Source organism: Crocodylus porosus, unplaced genomic scaffold, assembly GCF_001723895.1.
Source record: "Crocodylus porosus isolate Cpor-Errol unplaced genomic scaffold, CroPor_comp1, whole genome shotgun sequence".
NCBI lineage: Eukaryota > Metazoa > Chordata > Crocodylia > Crocodylidae > Crocodylus > Crocodylus porosus.
In genome coordinates, this window is record NW_017728912.1 from 36,794,817 (window position 1) to 36,802,121 (window position 7,305).

Genomic DNA, 7,305 nt, shown 5'->3' on the forward strand with positions numbered 1-7,305 from the left:
CTTGAAAAACTTCTGCCATTTTCAACATTCCCTCCACCACTGTATAAGATAGAGAGCAAAGGAAGGAAGAGAGGCATTTATCCAGGTTACTGCACTGCAGCAACCAGGATATTAGAACTTATGCAAAGTAGCAGTGGTCTCCTTTTCCACAAAATTAAAGAATACTTCTGAAAGGGGAAAGACAGGCAGGGGAGAAGGGAGATGGATCATTTCTTCAAGCAGACAGATGTTAAGTAGGGGAGATGCTCTAAATATCAGACATCTAAAAGAAGCAAATGAAAGACTGCTCAGCTATAAGGGCCATGAGACAGTGCCATACTGAAAACAAAAGCCTATTCAAGGTAGAACTACATGAAAAAAGTCCATACTGTACTGAAAAAGCCCTCCCCCGTTTCCTAGTAACTGAAGGTGAGAGGTTTTGTCTTCTTGTCTGGTAACTGCCTGTGAACAGCGACAACCCTTTTATTCTCCTGGCTACTATAGGCCTAACTTTTGCCCTTTATACATTGGACAACATTTCTAGGACTGCTTATGGAACATGATCTTGAAGGAAGAAGCTAGAAAAAAGGTGTGGGAGGAAGAAAAAAACCCAGTAGATTTTAAGGGGGCAGGGAATGGAGGACAGGCCAGTTTGGTTTTTAGGAAATAAGACGGAACTCGGGGGGGGCGGGGCACACTACTCAGCAGTGAAAGATGCAAGGAAGAGGACATAAAAGCAATGGGTATAAGGAATAGCAGTCTGCTTGTATTTTCTTTGAAGAATTTTTTTGCTAGTATAATGTTCATTTGGTTGAACACTCTTATTTGGTCAGGGGAATATTATTCAGTGAACAGATTAATATATTCAATTAATATTTTTCTGCTATTCAGGTAACACTGATATTAAATTTTTAAGAGCACCATTAAATTGATTAACATTTTTCAAGCTCTGTTTTTCTTCTATTGGACACTGCAGAAATTATTCTCTACATTTCCTATGAAACATTTCACTAGTACACTGATCTATTGGTTGGCTATCAGATCAGCACCAATAAAAGGAGACACTATAATCTTGGTTATCAGGTTTTTTTGGTTGTTGTTACCAATGATTATGGCCATGTGCCCAGAGCACCCTGACAAGCATAGTCTATGTTACATTGTTGGCCCAAGCCCACAGCGGATTACAGGTCCTGGTGAGCAGTGGGAGGGGGCACCAGGGAATAGGTGCCTCACTCAGCAACAAAGGGACCATTACCAGTTCCTGGTGCTGCTGCTGCTGCTGAGGCAATGCTGCACATACAGCAGAGACCTGAGCGTTGGTACTGCCAGAGATGGTGGGCTGCGCACAGGTGGGGTAAGGCACTACGCGAGCGACATTCTGTTCCACCAGGCACCTTTGCAAAAATGGGTTCTCCCTGGTAGCTGCAGGAGCTCAGCTGTGGGGGCCCACTGGCACCAAAGCAGCGGTGTACTCTGGGGCTCCAAATGCACTCAGCACTGCTGTCTGCAAGAGGGTCCACCCCACCTGTGACAGCAGTACAGGCTACATGGGAGTGGAGCTGTGGGCAAGGAGGCAATAAGTACAGCAGCTGCCAATTCACAAATATCTCCTTTTCCCAGTATGCTGAGTTAATTTCTTTAACTCTGAAATGGAGAAATGCCTCCAAACTCCTCAGTGAGAAAGATGAAAAGGGGAACATTTAAGAGAAGAAGTTTGGAAATAACTCTAGTATCACATTCCTTAAAAACTGAAGAGACAAGTAAAAGAAATCCCAAAATGTGACATGAATTGTACTAAACCTAAAGGCTAACTTGACAGAACAAGCAGTACAAATCAAAGTGAAAGACACACAAACAAAGGTTAGTTATTCTATGCATGGTGACTTCATGGAGCAGCCCTAGCCCCTCAAAAACTTTAAGGCTGAACAGAAAATGACTGGGCAATGTGGAGCTGCAGGAATGAAAGAGAATATCATCTTATCCATTAAGACTATAGATTAGGGTACTTTATTCTATATGAACATTAATCATCTGGTGACTGATTTTTAAAAAAAAAATATTCGTTTCTGCTTCAATCCTCCGTTATGTCAATAGCTCCACCTTGTGTTTGCATTGGCCATAGGGAAAGATCCTGGATTTTTAAAAAGTTACCATTTTATTAACAATTGATCAGACAATTCCCACTCTTATACCACAAAAGCACATTATGTCATCTACTTGCAGCTGATCAAGCAGTACTGGTCACCAACAGTAACAAAGCACATAAACACACATTCTAGTATACAGAAGTTGTAGTATGCAATGTTAAGACCGGGCTTTTTTTTTTTTAAGTTTCCTTTCCAAATACCAACTACTTATTCAGCTCCATTTTATGGACTCCAATTTTAATTTATGCATGATTTTAAGATTGACGGGAGAAGGAAGAGGTGTTAGTTTCAAAAAGGTTTGCAATTTAAGAAAAATGTAACCCAATCTTTTAATTTAGGGCTGTCCAACTAGCCATAGAGCCCATGAGGGATTAACATGTTGCCCCTGGGCTCCTACCTGGCTGATGCTTCTGTTTGCTTTGCTGCTCCTATTCTCATGGGCTGCAACAACAGCAGGGATGTCAGAGCTTCCCCTTCCCTCCCCTAACGTCTGCTGCATGCTACATGCCCCAATCCTAAATGGCATGGCAACAAAGCATGGCCCAAGGTGCCAGGGAAGTAATCAGCCCAGAGCACCCATGTAGCACACACAAGTGCTGCAGGAAGCTGTAAGTGAGGTGGGGTGCAGCAGGATGTGGGAATGCCTACCTCCGCAGCACAGAGCGTACAGTCTGGAGGGGCTCTGCAGTTGCTACCACAGAGCTGCCCCTGCAGCATGCAACCCCGCTGGTGCAGCCAGGTGGAACACATGGTCCTCAGAAACTTCGAAGTTGGACAGCCCTGTTTTAAATGATCACTCATTTACTTTTCTAAAATTTCTTTCAGGAATATGTAAGATGATACTGCTGAAGAAAAAAAAGCGTTGTGATAAAACTAAGGAAAGTGTAGATCGAATTTCAACTTGGAAGATCATGCGTCGGCACCTAACAAAATCAGAGGTCACTGAACAGCAAAAAAATCTATCATTGTAAACTTCACAGATTTCAAGAAAGCCTATGACAGCTCTCACTGCAATTCACTGTGAAGCACTTTGAATCTTTACAGTATACCAAGAAAAATAATTAACGTCTAGAAATTTTATCAACTAAAAATAAATACAGCTAAAGTAAAATGCAAACTTAAGGAAATAGTTCAAGGTACACGTAGGTGTCAAACAGTTCCATTTTTACCTCTGTTTGGCATTGACGCTGAAGTCATGAAAAAAGGAACAGGCTGAGGCAATCTAATGAGACCTCTAGCAACTTCAACTTCAGGCACCATTTTAGGAGGCAAAGTACTAAGCTAATTCACATGCCCTGGCAACAATGGGAATGCCCAGAAGAAAATGTCAAATAGGCAGGACAGCAACTGCATTTACCAGTTTAAACAAGATTTTGCCATTGAAAAATCTGCAACTTGAAGAGCAAACTACAAATCTGCAACACTAAAATAAACTTCCACATTAACATATGGATACAGAACCTAAAAATTCTAAAGATACAAAGAGATATCTATCTACATACTTTTAAAAGCAAATGCCATAAAAAAGGTGTCAGGTATTAAACAGAATGAATTTATAACAATTGTCCAAATCTCTAAGAGTTCAGCAACCTCATATCTAAAAGCATCTGTCATGGGGCACCCAAAAAAATATTAAAATTACCCTGCTCTCACCTGCCACGCCCTGATTTTTTATATATATATATATGTATGTATTTGTGGGAGGCCCTGATCTTACTATAATGACCACTCAACTTGTGCTCATGGTCTTATGGGCCCATCACATGGCTCCATACCTCCTGTACACCATGTCCCATGCTTCACAGATGGCAACATTACCAATGTTCAACCAATTGCTGAAACAGTGCCTAACTGGGCCTTCTGAGCCCTAGGCCTCTCTTGGCCCCACTCAGGCTACCAGACCCCTTGGTCTGTCTTCTGGCTCCTCTCCAGGCCCTCAGGCCCCTGAGTCTCGAGCAACCACTCCCTAGGCTACCAGGCCCCTCAGTCTCTCTCTTGGCCCCTCTCTGGGCTGCCAACCCCTCTTCTGGTCCCTCATCCTGGACCCATTCAGTTCTCCACTTTCCCAGATGCTCTCCAGGCCTTCAGACCTATCTGGTCCTGCACCCACCGGGCCTCTCTGGTCTCACTATACTCACTGGGTCCCCACTATAATCCCCTTAGACCCATCTAGCTTACTGGGCCTCTGGACCCCTGTGATCCAAGTCCTTCCTGGCCCCTCACCAGGCCTCTGGACTCCTGTGTCCAACATGGTCTTTGTTGCTAAGTGCTTTTCTATCGGGGTGTCCTCCCCTAGCCTTCCCCTTCCACAGAGTAACCCACAAGGCTGTGGAAGCTGAGGCTTTCTGGCACCCCATCCTCACCTTTCCCCGGAGTGGCATTTCATGGAGGCTGACCCGCCACAGGCACCCCCACCACACTAACAAGCTCTAATAGGGTACACTTTCAGGTCTTACCCAGGACTTGTCTTCAGCCCTACCTGATCTGACATGCCCCTCTCTGGGCTCCCCCTAGATGCCCTACACCCCTCCAAGGCCCCCTGGCCCTGACTCCATCTCCACTCTGAATCCTCAGTCTCTGGTCCCCAGTTCACTCTCAGATCCCTGTCTTTGATCCCTCCTCCTAAGACAGCCCAACACCAGCCATTGTATCCTGGGCTGCCTGCCACTTGGCCCCTTCCCCTCTCTGCTACCACAGCATCAAAAATGGAAATATTTATGACTTCTATTAAGAATAAAGGGTGTTTATACATGTGCTCCAGGAGGTGGGAGAGGGATACTGTCATTGAAGGGGCTGAGAGAGCTACTCTAATTAAAGCACTCAGAGCACCCCATGCATCAGCATCCCCATGGTGAAAAATGGTGGTGGGGTCACTTTAGCTGCTGCCACTTTTCAGTTCAAGGACACTCATACACATGACACTGGAGTCTGCTGGAGCATGGTAATTACCATGCTCCAGCAGACTTGATTAATCAAGTATGCTCTGACACACCATAATTACTAATTGGAGAGTATTGAAGCAATTTCAATGCATGTGTATAGGTGTCCGAAGTCTCTGCGACTGCCAGGACAGACATGCAACTGGCAGCAAAAGCACAGAAAAGGGCCGATCAGGAAAACTCATAAGCCAAATGTTATTCAAGGCCCAATAAAAGGAAAACTGACATTATTAGCAATTGGCTTTTTTTGTCACCAATAAATGCTGTGAGCATGCATGCAGCCGCCCGCATGTGGTCAGGAATGCAGCCCAGCAGCATCCAGCCAATAAGTCTGTGTGGGGGAAGGGCTTGAGGGAGGTGACAGATGTGGTGGGTAGCAGATTGAGGCCCCTATGGTGAAGGAGGGAATGGGGCGGTGGTGGGGGCAAGGGCAGGTGCTGCCCAGCCAGGGCAGGGCATGGGGCAGAGCTGCAGGCACCTCATCAGTGGAGATGCAGGGAGGTGGCTCCCAGCACTGCACATACCCCTGGGTGAGGCATGGAGGTACATGCCCCCCGGATTTGTGCGAGGGGCAAGGGTGGGCTGTCCATTGCAGGCTTGGGGCTGTGCCGGCCTCTTCCAACTCAGTTCCAGCTCAGCCCCCCTGCTGGGGAGTGGACAGGGCAGGTGGTGGCAGTGCTAGGAACGGGGCAATGGGGAATTTTGGGGTGGCTGTAGCCCACCCCATAATCTCCCCAGCACCACCACCTGACTCCCCACCCCCCACAACACAGCCCTGGCCCAGCTCCTCCACCAGGAAGAAGCCAGCACAGCCCCTGGGCCCTGAGCCCACAGCAGGCAGCCTGCCCTCACCCCACATACAAATTCGGAGGACACTTGCCTCTAATCAGAATTAAATTCCCTGCTAGCAAAGGCCACTTTATCATATAATCCCTTTTTAATTAAACTGGTCAAACTCTAGCTACAACCAGTTAAAAGTTTTGAACAACCTGAGTGGAAAGAGTAGAGGCAAAAAAACCCCATCTTAATAGTTAAAAGCCAGAATTCCCAGCCTAAACTTGTTCATAATTTATGTCCATTTCTTCTGCCAACAATGTTCTTTATGGAGGAAAGTGTTATTTAAGCTTATGTTTACCCCCTTCCAATGCATTTATGACAAAAACCATATCTTCTCTCTCGACCTTTGTTTTGCTGGGATAAATCACCCTCACATCGTCTCACTAGTAAGATACTCTCAATTCCCCATATCATTCAGTGTCGCACTAATGAACAGAAATCTGGGGTTTCTGTTTGCCACAGAAAAAACACGGGAAAACTCGACCTTTCCCCTTTTAAGAAAAATGTGGCCTTTCCATTTTTAAGGATGGAAAAGCGGGAAACAATGGTTTTGCTTTGCACGTTGGCATATAAGTATTTAGAATTTATTATAATTAAAGCACTAGCAAGCTCCCAAATTTCTTTAAAATTGTAAATATATCAATAAAACACTGTTCAGCTGATACCTAGAACAGATTAGGACAGTATGAAGTACTCATGATGAAGTCTCACCTGTGCCCTGTATACATTTACATTAGTGTTTCCCTTTCTACTGGAAATGAACCCTGTACTATATGCACACAAACTGCATTTGCCTCTCATGGACAAGTCACTTTGGGGGATCATATGCATTCTGCGATTGACTAACATATCCAGCTTTCTCCTCGCATCCAATGGATGATCTCCCAGTTACTGGTAATAATTATTGTTGCTAGTCTTCAAGGACACCGCTACACAATCTGTATTAATGAATTTCATCTCCTTTCTATTACTCGAATCCTCAAGGTCATCCTGCCTTTCCTATATGAGATAGCAATCCTCCTGTGCATTGACAATACCTTCAAACTTTGTGAAATGAGCAAATTTCAAAAGCATACTCCTGCTTCTTATGCCAGTTTCATTAAAATATCACGCAGTTTCACCTGTAACCTCCTTTAATACCTAATACTTCTCCTTTTACCATTTCATCATCGATGCAGTCAGCTCCTTACCCTTCTTCATAATTCTTCTACTAATTCTTCTCCAGTTAAATAATTCCTCATATGGCATTGTATCATATTCCTTTGCAGATAGATCAGTTCAATTACATTTCCTTGGTCTACAAAAATCAGTCATCATATGGGTCTGATACGATCACTTCATCTTATTTTCATAGTTTCATAGTTTCTAGGGTCGGAAGGGACCTGAGCAGATCATCTAGTCCG